The 15,540-nt window shown below is 24.2% G+C and overlaps 1 long non-coding RNA gene across 1 annotated transcript in view; it reads right to left on the bottom strand.

The window, feature by feature from the left end:
• Positions 1 to 11,209, bottom strand: part of LOC129613667 (uncharacterized) — a 69,541-nt gene extending 58,332 nt beyond the window's left edge. Inside the window, exon 1 of the long non-coding RNA XR_008697326.1 lies at positions 10,987 to 11,209. This is a non-coding gene — a long non-coding RNA (uncharacterized LOC129613667). The remainder of the gene's footprint in view (positions 1 to 10,986) is intronic.
• Positions 11,210 to 15,540: the final 4,331 nt, after the last annotated feature.

Below are 15,540 nucleotides of genomic sequence, written 5' to 3'. Positions count from 1 at the left end.
AAGAAAAGTAACACTAACCGAGAAACAGAAAAAAACAAAAACAGCATAAACAGAAGAACAAAACCAAAAAAGTTTTTCATTTAAATTTTCTCTAATAATGAGGAAAAACTTTTTGTTTTGTCTGTTTTATTATTAAAAAAAAAATTCATTATTTTTATTGTTTAGCTGTTCTATTGGTATGAATAAACACACACATACATACACAGGCATGCATAAATTATAAACGTGAGTACATACACTTATGTTATGATCGTTGATGTTATGTTAAAATTGATAATAACACACTATAAAATTAATAAAACGATAAAACTTTTGACATATTTTATATTTTATAATTTATTCTTTTATTCGACCAGACGGATTGTCTTTAAAACATGACAGAGAGAAAAAAAAAAGGAAAGGAAAATTAGTATTTTCTTCTTTTTTTTTTTATTAGCACTTAAGTGTCATTTTACTGTTTGATGGCGAACATTATCAATCATTGTAAATATGATTTATTTATAATAATTTTATATCATAAAATTTGAGCACGTTTCGTATATATGAATTTCGTGCATTTTATTAAAATGACGGAAAAACTATAAGTATATGATTAAGACATTTAGATGAGAAATGGAAAGATGTTGTGATATTAAAAAAAAAACTTTTATAACATTAGGAAAATTTAGACATAAAGAAAATTAATTTCTTACGGCATACAACTACAAATTATTAAACATTATTATTGCGTACTATGGTGCAATGTCGAGCATTTCCAATAAATTGTGGGATATCATGTTGGCCAATTGGTAAAGCGACCATTCTACAGAACGAAAGACAATTTATTACAGCTAAAAACTAAGTAAAATATTAAAATTTGAAATAAAAATATAAAAGTAATATCAAATTTTCATGTAACATACGAATTGTTTCATTGCACTTCTGTTTAATACGAACTAATATTGTAGTGGTGTAAAATATTCAGATCTCCTGTTATATGGACATTCGATTGCATATATTGTATAGTTTGAATTTATTTAAATTCATTAAAATTTTAAAATACAATACAGATAAAAAGTGTTATTTGGTATAAATTTGTTAAACTCAAAAGAAATTTGTTAATGTGATTTTTGCCATATGATGGGGTACCTCAGCTGACCTAACCAGAAAATTATATTTCTAGTCAGTTTTTACAGTGATTGAGACCCCTATATTATATAATTTCGATCGTAGTTATAAAAACTGAGACCACTACCGTGGCAAGTCGATTCTTAATGACTTCTTTCAAGTCGTCTTTTGGTATATACTTAAGCTTAAAGACTTTAGGTAACATCACAAAAAGCAGATAAACAATTTTAAATCGCAAGGAACAGATTGACGAGTCTATAATAGGAAATAATTTGTTCACTTAAATTCTCTTCTAAAAATTAATTGTATAACACAAATTTACCTAGATAGCTATATATATATATATATATATATATATACCGATAATTATTTCATTATAATTACAGTTATAACTAAAAAAAAAAAAAACGCGCCTATAATTATGCAATTTTTTAAATTTTTCAAATCTTATTCGCTTATATAATATCAAAGAAAATTTTCATTTCAAACCCTAAATTTAAAAATTTGTTTCCATTCACAAAAAAAAAATCAGCTCTAATTTCAATACAAACATTTATAAGAACTCCAATATACAATTAACATTAAATTTGATAACCAAAACCGCACGACCAAAAAGATAAGATTATTTTATGCAACAATAAGATACGAATGTAAAAATTCATAACATACACGGTAATAAACAAATAGAACAATATACACGTGGCAAATTAACAAAAGAAAAGAACACATAACATACAGAAGTGCAAAAAACAAACAGAACTAATATTTTTGTTTGCTAACAATTTTAAATAGAAATTACAAAAATCTAAGATAAACACATAAGCTGCACGACAATATACAAGAACTTAGTAAATATACATATGTACATATTTATTTACTTATTTAAAATGAAAAAATGTAATTTCAAAATATTATAAAGGAAAAAAAAAAATTTTAATTTAAATTAAATTGAAATTTACTTTTTTTGTATTATTTTCGCATTCCAAAAGTTTCGAGCGCGCGTTCCCTTAAGTACGTACAAGTAATCTCATTATTTACATATAAAAATCCATAAAGAACAAACAACACTGGCGATAAGCAAACGAAATGTCGACGATAAAACAAAAATAATAAGAAAATTAAAGAGGAAAATTTTTTTTCCCGTACTAAGCACAACATTGAAAATGCTAAGCATACCAGGTTTGTAAATTTACAAATTTCTTTTTCAAAAGTTTTTTTTTTTTCTTATTACACCGTTATCATTTCGCAAATATAATCTTATTTTTTTATCAATTCATTTTTTTTAATTTCTTTTTTTATATGATTTTTTTTATTATTGTTATATTTTTTTTTTCGTGAAATAATGGAAAAAATTTTTTCTCACATCAATATTACAAAAGTACTTTAAGTATCATATGCTTTGGTACCTGCATACAAGTGATTTTTAGATGTTAAAAAATTCTTATGAATGTTTCTTTCCTCTTTCTCTTGTTTCTCTCTTTATTATTAAGAAACTCAATGTGTACTTTTCAAATATTAATGAGAAAAGAGACAACCACAAGGGAAATAAGAAAAAGTATAAAAGATAAGAAGTAAAATTTGTTAAAATTTTGTTTTTTCTTTTTTTTTGACATAAAAACGTGCTTTCGTACAGGTGTATTAACTATTAATCAGATGCAATTGAGACCGAATTTAAGAATGTCGTAATCGGAACCAGAATTAAAGTTTAAAAATTTATTGAATAATAGCTGAAGTGAGTTTGGCTCTTTTAATATGAGTAAGTGTGTGTATTTCCCGTACCGTTATATAATGATAATAATGACAGAAATGTCATTCAAAATATGAGCAATATGATGACATTCTTAATACAGTTCATTTGTTTTACGTTTAATGTCAACTCAGAAAGTGAATTTATGCTTAGTAAAGTCTAATTGATTTTAAACTTAAAATATCAATTAGACGTAATACAGTCGAAATGTAAAAAACAACAGCAACTAATCTTGTATGTATTTAAAAGGGTCATTATATATGTGTTTTAGTTCTTAAAGCTATTGAACACTAATTTTAAATAATCAAAACTTGGGCATTTCTCAAAAATTCGTAATACTTATAAACAAAGTTCCAGAAGTCTGGAATCGCCAATACAATACAGTAAATAAAAATTTTCACAAGGTATAAACAAAATAATTTTTACTTGTAAATCCCCGATAGTTTTTCGCAGACCACAATTATTAGTACAACTATTCTTATATATAGTCACTACAAATTAAAACTATTCATCGTTCTTTTGATTACTCCAAGATCTTGAACTTTTTTTGGAATTACAATCAATGCTTGTAGATATACTAACGTTCCAGTCCAGCTTACCAAAATATCACATTATTTTTCATCTTCCATGGTTAATATTATTTTTTATTTTACCAGAAACCAATTGGTTTGAATATGGAAAATGTGGTACAACATACCTGTAAAGAGAAAAAAATATTTTTCAATTTAAATTTTTTTCAAATTAAAATAAATATTGTTAAAAAAATTTAATATTTATTTATAAGACACTCTAAATTAAAGAGAAATGTAAAGTCAACGCTCTGCAAAATTATTTGTGTTAAGATTTGCGATTTTTAACTGCAAGTTTGGGTTTTTAAAAAAAAACCTACCAATTTAATGTCAAATCGACTTGTAGTAAAGACGTGTGTAGTAAATCTGCTAATTTTTAAATTATTTCTTATAATGTATAATTAAATAAGACATGATAAATTTGGCTGAGCTTTTATATTTTTGAACACGTACGACCAAATGTTCGTGGGGTATTATACATTTACCACTTCATTTTTACCGCTAAAAAGAATGTGACATATAAAGATATACAAGTATATTCTTAATCAACATCAAATTCTGTATCGACTTATCTATGTCTTTCGCAGCGATAACCTAAAGGCACACTGAGCTGGTCTAAGCAAATTTTCACAAAATACTTAAAGAATTTTTATTGCACTAATTCTATTTAATCTGAGTCCAAGTTAGTTGCTACATAAGTAATGGTTCGAGTTTAGTTGTCGAAATCTCAAAAACAATTTGTTCAAATCTTGGAAATTTTAAATCAAACTGCAATCAATTTTTGCAAAACCGAATTGAGTAAAATTTGACAGGACAATAAATTAATTGATAAATTTGATAACCCACTATTTCAGAGTGTGTCCCTACCAACTCTACGGAGCCATTTTGTAAGATGTTATTCTAACTCTTGAAAAATTTTTGTATGGGTGTCACGGAGATGACATCACAAACTCTTTTTCTTTCTCGTTTTTTTAATATTTAAATTATAATTCACTTTTATTTTCGATTCTCTTAATTTGTATCTTATGATTAAAAATAAAGTGACCATAGTGTTGTCGATTTTTCATTGACAATATTCTAATGTTTAAGTAAGATGTTTTCTATATTTTTAAGAAAGACGTATGTAGTCCCAACTATTCTATTTTTTTAAATATTACTCTAAAATTCTGTGCACTTGAGACAAGAATTTAAACTGATGAAAGTGTGTACTATTGATTGTTGCTGATAGTGGATTCTTGCTAACAAACAAGCAATCAAATTCTTGGCAAACTTAAGTTGCGTTTATCAAAATCTCGTGATCTTTCAGACCAACAGCTGTAGGCAAAAAATCACAGCTTAACGTCAATAAAATATTACTCAACCACATTATGTACATGGCAAGATTCGAACGAAAAAATTGATAAGTCTCGCTTTTTCTTATCCATGACATATGGCAAATTTAATTTAACATAAAAAAAACGCACACACAAATTATTCAATAATCTGTTTTTTACCTGTTTTTTTTTTTATCTATTTGGGCTGACTCTTAATTAGATAGAAAAATAACAAAGTGAAATAAAAATGAACGAGTAAAAAAAATTCAAAAACAAATGAAAAAAAAATTGCAAATTATTATAGGGGGGAAAAAACGACCTGACTACAGATGATACCTAGATTAGATTCATGCAAGCTTGTATACAAATAATAAACTAGACGTGCTTTACATAAACAATAAGTACTATTTTTGTAATTTAATTAAAATAGAAATAAAAAACAAAAAAACATTTGTTTTTAAATTAAGTAGATAATTAATTTAAAGTGTCAGTTAAATGATCTAAAAATGAAAGTACGAATTTTGAAGGTTAAACAAATTCATTGTTTATTAAAAATCACAAAAGAAAAAAAAAATTTTTCGAAGTGATTTGAATTTTTAGATAAAAAGTGAAATTACTTTCAAAAAAAAATTTAAAAATAAAATTTTTACGATTTAAGCAATTAACGTCGAAATTGTTCGTAAAAAATTCGCCGTGATTTATAAAAAAAACAATAAATTAGATTAATTTCTAATATAAAACGTGTGAAGGCTTAAAAGACCATCTAATGGCCCCTCTTCTGTACGCACATGACATCTTGATCATATGTGTATGTATATGTAATTTCCTGAATTTATAAGTGTTTGTAATTTGTTTGATGAATCTTCTTCATTCTCTTTTCCACGTCTTCATTTTTAGCACTTTTCCAAAAATTTTTTTCATTTTCATTTGTAGCACTTTTGTCCGTCCGTCCGTCTGTCCGTCCATCTGTCCGTCCCTCCGTCTGTCCGTGTGTCTGTTTACAAAACTTCTACACCCTTGAAGACAGAAAGCTGAAATTTAATACGTACATAAATCTTTACTAGAAACTTATTTCCGCAGAACAAAATATCTCCCTTTAGAGGGGGGGAGATAGGTAAATAATATTTACCTATCTCCCCCCCTCTAAAAGTTATACCCCCCAAAGCCCTAAAAATGTCATTTTTTAACTATTTAGTGCAGTGAAACCATAAGCATTTTTTTAATTTTCCAAACGCAGAAAGACAGTAACTTGCTTCCCTTAGTGCGGTATACTATAGTTAAACTTTAGAAAAACAAAATGGCCGTTCAAATTTACCGTTATCTTAAGTCCGTTTTTTCCAAATGTTTGATGTCGTTTTTCTTCTAGACCCCAGCCTGTAGAATCCTGAAATTTTAGGGGCTTTTGGACACTAATAAATGCTTTATTTCGTTTGAAGAAAATTTTTTTCCATCTCCACAATATTAGATTTAAAGTTTTTACACAAATTTTAGATGGCACAATAAATATTAGATTCATACAAACAAAAAAACAAAAATCATTAAAATTTCTATATTTACTTCCTATAATAAAAATTGATTTATAATGGGAACATTTGGAAATTTTTTTATGCACATTTAATTTTGAAAAACCAAAAAAAAAAAGTCACTGCAAATTTTATTTCATTATAGTGAAATTATCAATCTATAAAATTTCTAACTCTTTTATTTTTTTAACTTTCTGAATTCAAAATTAATTTTCACTATTTTTATTTATAGCTTTTGAAATCCAATTAAAAAATCAATTTCTAAATATGTTGTCCATCATAGCAAACAAGAAAACAACAACTTTTAATGAATGAATTCATAATTTGAATCTGATTTAAAAAAAAAAAAATATGATTGATATTTTGTGAATTAGAAAAATCATATGATCATAAAACAACATCACGTTCCGTCACCGTCACCTTGCATAAAACACAGTGTAATGAACAGATGCTCGTACGTGTGAAATTTGAATATTTTTTGAATAAATTTCGAGTTAAAAAAAAGTGATAAAATAAAATTTCATTATTCCTCTGGATTTACAAATAAAATATTTTTATTTTTTATTATTAAATTAAGTGAAAATTTAAATTTATATGCAATTTTTTATTTACTGTTTTGCATTTAGTATAATAAAATTAAATAATTTATTTTATTTTATAATAAAGTGCAATACACAACCTTTTTGCTTCTTAAATCCTAATTTTGATAACTTTATTGTAATTTTTGTTAACTTAATTTTTAGAAAAATTTTAGTATAGAGAAATTCGACGTGATATTTGTGTATGATACTACAATAGAACTGCTAATAAAAACTCTGTTGTCAAAAAGTTTGAATTATATTCCCTACTAATTGAGTTCTCTATACTAATAGGTTATGAATATAAAAGCAGAAAGAAAATTGTATGCTGTTAATTTAATAGAAGTTGCTGTTAATTTGATCTTAAGGAGTTCTAAGAAGAAAAACGGAATGCTTTTTGCAGCAACTTACAAAAACTTCATTACTGCCATTACAGATCTGCTGTTGTTAAAACTTCAAATTCAGAGCGAATTCAACCTCAATGTTTGTGGTATCTAAATTAAAACATCTATGAAGTTGGTTGTACTCTTATGGTATCACTGTTTTAGCGGATACCTAAAAGTACCATTGTATCTGACACAGCCCAAATTGTAATCTAATCTCAGTAAAATCAATCTAAAAAAAATGTTTGCTTTCTGGAGCCTTTATACCTCTTACAAACCGATGCGCTTCTGATGGTTTATAGTAATACAGCACTATAAGGAGCAAATTCCTGTATAAAACCCTAGAAATTATTTTGAAAAATCTGGAAATCAACAGAAGAACGATTTAAAATATCAAAATGAAAATATGCCAACAATTTCAATGTGTCATAAATTTTGATTAAGGGTAGACGTTTTTTTTATTATTTACACATTTCTTAAATATTTCAATGTACTAGAAATCACAGAAAATCACTTTCAATCGATTAATTATTTAATTTTGTAATTTTTATTGTACAAAAATTTTTCTTTTATTTTATGAATTGAATTAGAATTATTAATTGACATTATTGCACAAAATAATTTTTTTATTTAACAATTTTTGTATAAGCTTTCAATCAGTCTCATTACAACGTTTGTCTAACCCTTTTCGTACCATTCACATCAATTTTGATATTTTTCAAAAAAAAAAGATTTTAAATTAATTTTTCATCGCTACTTTCACTAAATGCTTCCATTTTTTTTTTTTTGCTTTTTATTCCGACATTAATGAAAAATGACATTTTTATCGAATTTTAACAACCGTTTTGCACACAAATTCTGTAACCCATTTTATTTTTCTATATACACTACACTTCCATTTTCCCCCATTATTTTTTTTTTAAGCAATTTAATTATTAATTTTGAAATTATTGAATTTTTTAAATATTGATCCTTTTTGTTTAAAAAAATTTTATTTATAAAAAAAATTCTTATCCCTGCGATATTCATCGACGTTAAGTTTTTTAATATAAAAATGTGTTCAAATATTTTACGGTCTAATAAAGCCCGGTGTCCAATCATATTAGAAATTTGAAAGAGTAAAGTGAAATTCCTTCTATACTCGCGGTTTAATTATAATTAATTAATAACTGTATAGGCGTGAAAGTATTGATATAAGAATTTATTTTAATCAAAAAATTCTGTTGAATTTCTTAAAACAAGAAAAACAAAATTATAAGAATTTTTTTGAGCCTCTTTAGGGTTTTCATTATAATTATTTAAAAAAGGGATGCTGTTAAATTTAATATTATTAAAGCAGAACAATAATTAATTAAAAATAATTGATTCAACAAATATAGGGCATAAAATTTACACTCCTATGAAATTTTTCATATATCATCTGCTTGGTTGCAATGTAAGGTAAATGAATTTTCCAGGAAGTTAAAGACGTTTCTAGGAATTAAATACTTATTTCTTCTACATTCTATTCCTACAAATTCATTATCCAATTTCCCATACAAAATGTGCAATTTTTCATTGATTAAAACTTAATTTATACACCCACTTGGTTACAAACACAAATTAAAAGAAGAATTTATTTATTTTTATTACAATTTATTAATATTCTATGAGATTCCCTTACAATAATTCGAGTTTTATCCAATTAAATCCAGATTTTTGAAATTTTTTAAATCTGAACCCAACAACATTTCATTAAATTTTTTGTTTATTTATTCGTTTCTATTCGGCTTCCATTTATTTGAATGAATTTTTCCTGTATCAAATTGATCTGCATTTCCCGCACTATGAGGATTGTTTTTATGTGGCTTTCATATTTTGTGTCTTTACATATATAGCTTTCATATTTTGTGGTTTTTGTGAGTATTTTTATGGAAGTCCTTAATGCTTTTGAAGAAATAAACTTTGTTATTCTTTAATTGAAATTTTAATAAAGCGCAAAGTAGCAAAGTGAAGATAGCATTCAAAAGTTTTCTAAGATTTTCGAAGCTGTTTAGATTTTAACTAAATATTCAGCTGTAATTTAGCTGGCATATCCATATATTATATAACATAATATTAAATAATATGAAAAAACATTTTATTTTAACTAATATTTTCTTTACATCACTAATTATTCCAGCATTAAATTTACAATGTTGAAAATTTAACAATATCTTCATCTCACCCCATAGTAACAATGAGGAATATAAAGTTTACTATAAAGTAGAAGGAATTGTTGAATTTTTAAACTTGCAAACCACATAACAATATTTCTCAATACCATTTGCAATTTTCAATATACTAAGACCTTAAAAAACATTTCCAAGTACATGCTGCATATACACATACATCTAAATACATATGTACATAAATTAAGCTATTCCAACATAATATTTTCTTCACCAGATGTGCACTTTATTTTTCAAGAAAAAAATATGCAATATAGTACTTAAATGGGAAAAATGAAAAGAAAATCTTACAAGAAAAGGTAAAATCTTAATAAGAAATTTTTATAATCGAATTTAATATTATCAATGAACCAAAAAGGACATTCATGTTTTTGCTACTTAATAGTTATAGAAAAAATAGAAAAGAAAAACTAATATTGACGCAATATTGCTGCAGTTAAAAGCATTAAATATGATGAAAATTTTCTTCTTTTGAGTCACGATTTATTTAAGAGATTTAATTTTAAATTTTAACATGAAAATTGTAAAAGAGGAAATAAATTATTAAAATAAAAATTTTGTAAATGCATCATTTGCATTTTGTAGTTATTGCATATTTGTTTCAAACATTTACAACACAACAAATGGTAGAAACAAATTTCAATATCAATCCAATAATAATTGTTATGACAGTCATGTACTTATACTAAAACTATATGTAATCAATTGTATTCAATTTTATATTTTTTTTTGTTGCATTCTTGAATGTTATGTGAAAATTAATAAGTTAAACTGAAATTGAACTTAAGAGAGCAGTACAAATCGCTAACAAAATGTTATTGAATATTCGAGAATTTGAGAAAAATTCGCCCAAAAATACCGGAATACTGGAAATTGAGATAAAATGGTTGAGAAACAATTTATAAAGAGAACAAAATAAATTTCATCATACACGTGCTCTTGAAAAATAGAGCAAAGTTTTGATGCTTTCATGATATTTTTAAAGCAAGAGACCTTTTTACACTTGTAAGACTAAGATCAATAAACATATAATGATACTAAATTTGGTAGTCAGCAATTGTGGATATGTCATATAAAATCACCAAAATTGCTAATATGTTCGAGTTTATCCGTTTCAATAATGCGTTTCAATCTTAGCGCTATCCATTCTTTGCCGGGAAGCTACAAACGTACGCCATTATGAAAAGGTATTTCTTCTATAATATTACAAAAATGTTCTATATTTGCAGCTTCAGGGGGTAAATTGAAATTGGGTTCGTTCTATTACCCACTTTCTACACGGAACTTTTTCAATATGAAAATAAATAACAAGACATGCAAAAATTATATTCCATCACATATGAGCAGTTCCAGATTTAGTTTGAAAACAGATAAGTAGCAAATTGGAAAAAATTCTTTTCAAAAAAGAAATAAAGAAATAATCTTTTTAAATATTTTTTTTAGTTGGACGGACGGGGTCCCAGGAAGACTATCAATTGAATTACCAAGAATTCTTCTAACTCTTATTTAAATTCTTATAAATAAAACAAAAACCATTTAGAAACCATTATACAAACCTAACTCTGAATCCTTGCTTTTGCTGTGGTACAGGCTCCTAGAACCCGTATTAGATTTCACTTTGTGGCCGGAAATTGTGAATATTTTAATAAAAATTCAAGTTGGAAAATAATTAATTGCCTTTTTTTTTTGTTTTTTTATTTTTAGCTTTTTATTTGCTATTTTATTTGAAAACTGCAAAATTTCTCATTAATAATTTGATTTTTTAATTTTATTTGTAAAACTTTCATTTATAAATTCAAAAAAAAAAATGAATAAGTAATTGAATTCTTAGATTCTTTTTAATTTTCCTATTCTCGCAAATAGAAAACTGCCAGCAGGAGACTGAATTTCCTTTTCCTTTTTTTTTTTGTAAATATTTAATGATTTTCTCTTCTATATAGAAAATTCTATTTGCAATTTCCAATTTCCAAAAAACTTTGAATTTATTTATTTAATTTTTTTTTTCTTTTGAATATTTTTAATATTTATTTTAATTTTTTTTAATTATTTTAAAATTTTTAAATTCACTATTGACATTCTATTATTTTTTTTCTAATTAATTTTAATTTTAAAAATTTTTTTTTTTATTTATAAAATATATGATTATTTTCACTAAATTTTTTTTAAATATTTTGATATCAATATGGATTATTTAAATACATACGAGTGTGTATGTATGTATGTGCATTTATTCTAAAATATTCTAATAAAAGGTATTTATTTTGACTTATTAAGTTTTTAATTCAACAATTTTCTGCTTTTTAGCTACAAAAGAATAAAAAATTTTTTTTTGAATATTTTAATTTTTTTTTTGCTTGTTCAGTTTTATAATTTAATTTTAATAGATTAATTTACATGAATTAAAATTGGATAAATTAAATTAGTTGTTAGAAAGTTGTTAAAAATAGAATACAAAAATATTTGATTATTATAATTTTAATATTTATAAGTTTTTATACTAAAAATAAGTTTGAATGTAAAAAATTTTCAAACTGATAAAAGCGAAATGAGTATAACTACATTTTTTGTATTTTTGAAATTTTCAAGTATGTACTTATAGAGTATAATTTTCTCTTCTAATGAGATTTAAAATTTTTAAATAAAGATGGCGTCTAGTATAGATTGATACATGATTTGTTGTTGATTAAAAAAAAAGTAAAGTGTAAAAGACAAGACTTATATCAAATTGTCATAATAAGGAAAACTTACGAAACACAAAATTTAAATTTCAAAATCAATTTCTACAAAAAAAATTTAATGTTTTGAATTTTTAATTCAAGAAACGTTTTGGACAATAAAATGCTATTCTTGGATTTTGTTTGATGACAATTGCATGACGTTTCATTTTTTCTACATCATATAAAATACACAAACATTTTAAAATCAAATTTTAATACAAATTTCGGTTAAACCAAATAAACCGATACGATATGAAATTTACGATATGTACATATCGTAAATTTCATATACGATATTACATTTACGATATGTACAATATTTTATTTATAAACTTTGATTTACAATTTTAATTAAAAGTAAAGAAATCTTAAAAATTCAAAAATATAGTTTACTGTAATAATTATTCCCAGTAAACGTAAATTCTCTAAAAACGTTCAACTTTAATTTATACAGAAATATTTCTCACTCACACAAATAAAATAGGGTTAATTTCGAATAATTTATAAAAAAAATTTGGAATTTTATAAAAATAATTTTCGTTGCATTAAAAATAATTATTCGATCACATTTTTTCAGATAAATTGCAATAAATTTTTTTTTTGTTTATTTGTTCATTTCAACATAAAAACCCACAATTTTAATAAAATTACCTTGTCCCAATTTCATACTGAATGACTCATAACTGTGGTAGTATAACAACGATTGTCTACTAAATTTATACATAATTAAAAATCGATTTTCCGTAAAAACAAAAACATTTGAGTTTCTTGTTTTTTTTTTTTTTGTTTTATAAATTTTTTTAAAAATTAAAAATTATTTAATTTTTTTTAATCGTGTATTCCTAAATTTTTATATGCAAACACACATACATATGCACGTTGTCCCGCATATGTGAAATATTGAATAAATTTTGAAAGTATGTTAATGCTTAATAATAATATAATTAAGTTAATTATCAAAAATGTCAACCATACACACAAATTGTAATTATAATTTAATTTTCATATTTTATACTTGTTGGAGACATCTGTGTGTACAGAAATAGTTTGAACATACCGAAAATTCTATATACACATAAAATAAAATTTTATAATCTAAAATTGTTATACTTATACTCCGAAATATTCTGTCTGTACTTTAAGTATTAAATATTAATTTGAACGGTTTTATAGAAACTGTTTGATTTTTTGGTTCTGATATCGCCTAATTTTAATTTAAATTTAAAATTTCAAACAATCCGAATGTGAAACCACTTCAATCTGTTCGAATCTCTTATCCACTGCAGTTGTTCGAAAATCACTTAAATTTTCATTCAATAAATTAATATGCAAAATTGGAGCCAAATAAATGCCGAATATTTATGATGTGTTGCTAAAATAAAATTGAATAATTTTGTTATAAATTTTAAAAATGGCAATTCGAACTGTCCTATTGGTTTGAGATTAATATTATTATGGCTTATATTAAATTAATGGCTTATATTATATTTACTTGAGCTTTACCTAATTTTTTATGAAATTTCAAGATTTGACCTATGTACATTTAAAAATTTTATTCATTACAAATTTCACTAGCAGTTGTCAGTTCTATTTGTCCTTCAATTCATAAATTTTCCTTAACTTTAAAAAAGTCCTTTCTTCAAATAAAATTTCAATACAGCTTTCAATGTTTGAAGCACTGTCTCTTTATTGTTATATTGTTCAATTTTATAAAACAATAAAATTCTTAAAATAAAACGAAAAAAATGTTAAAATAATAGTTCTAACTATAATACTAATGTCTCTTCTATATACACTATAATATACATTAAAACTTTATTTTACAAAAATTTATAACAGTTAAACAAACTATTATACTACCATTTAATATATTGAATAAACTATACAAAAATCATAAATATAAAAATTATATCCTTGTACATTGAAAATTTATTTAGTGGAACTAAATTTTAATTCATTTTTCATTCTTAATGGCTTGTGTTCCTATTTAATGAGCGAAAATTTTATTATAATGATGCAATGTAAACAAAAAAAAAAATTGCATTTTAATTCCTAAAATATAGTCAAATATATAGAAATACAAGGATTCACAATACAAATATCCGTTTTAATGCAAAAATAAAATATAAATTTTAAGTGATTTAAACTACAATTACAATCTTTGTTTCAAAAACTTAAATTGCTCTTTTAAGGTAATAAGATTTTTACACTTTCGGAATTCTAAGAGTAAGTCTAGTGTATAACAACTGTACTTACACATTATTGTTATTAAAAATTCTGACTTTATAATAAACTTCTAGTTCAGATTGTTTTTCAGTTTATTATTATGATTTTCAATTTATTTTGCCTGAAGAAGAATTCCATACTCGCCATTTGATCTCCTCTTACAAACTACCTACCTATACCAATCATTAAACAAAATAATTTTTACTCACACTCATTTTATTAAATAATAATGAATAAATCTCTCATTAAAATCTCGATATTTCAAAATGAATAAATTCCGAAAATTTTATATTTAAAACAATCTTGACATTTTATACCTTAATTTATCATTTTGTATAGCTTTTAAAAAAATTAACATGTCAATTATTTCGTACATAATTATTTAAAATTTAATTAACAGCAATAAAAGAAAGAAAACCAAAAAATCAAAATAAACTAAGAAAAATTGTAAACTCTTGTAATGAGTTTGAAGGAAAAAGGATAATTTTAAATATTGAATTTTTATGAATAATTAATTGAAGGAAAAAAAAAAATTATTTCATGTTTATTTTCATCAAAACTCAAACTAAAAGAATTTCAAATCCGCATATACTATATCCAGGACCAGCATAAATTTATCAAATCCCCGAAAAAAAATTGTAAAACAAAAAAAAAAAAAGGAATAAGTAATAAAATATTTATTAAATTTTTAGTAGAATGGGTATAAGGTCACTTAATCGAATTGAAAATTAAAAATTAAATTTTTTCGGTTTAATTAAGTACAATTGAATCTGAAAAAATTTACAAAAAGAGTCTTAATAACAATATAGCTGCTAAATTTACAAAATCTTTGAAAAACTTCATTCAATACCGAAACTGGTAACTAAATTGATTTATAGGCAAAACAAGAAATTCCTTATTGAATTAAAAAAAGAATTTTTTGAACCAATTGAAGCAGAAGATAATACACATACTTTACATTGAAGCCGGGCATTACCTGGCATAAGCAAAGCTATATAAAGCAGTTAGTAATATTTTGCTTATATCCATAAGTTCTTGTATAGCGTAAATTTTTCAGAATAATATTCTGTTACATGTTACTTAAAAGTATCAGTGTTCTTATCGAAAATCGGTAAAAATTTGCAACTTCAAATTTCATTTTATGGAAGTAAACAGTAAAATGTGTTC

The sequence above is a fragment of the Condylostylus longicornis genome, unplaced genomic scaffold (genome assembly GCF_029603195.1).
Source record: "Condylostylus longicornis isolate FDR11 unplaced genomic scaffold, ASM2960319v2 ptg000085l, whole genome shotgun sequence".
NCBI classification, from domain to species: Eukaryota; Metazoa; Arthropoda; class Insecta; order Diptera; family Dolichopodidae; genus Condylostylus; species Condylostylus longicornis.
This window is presented reverse-complemented; position numbering and strand designations above follow the sequence as displayed.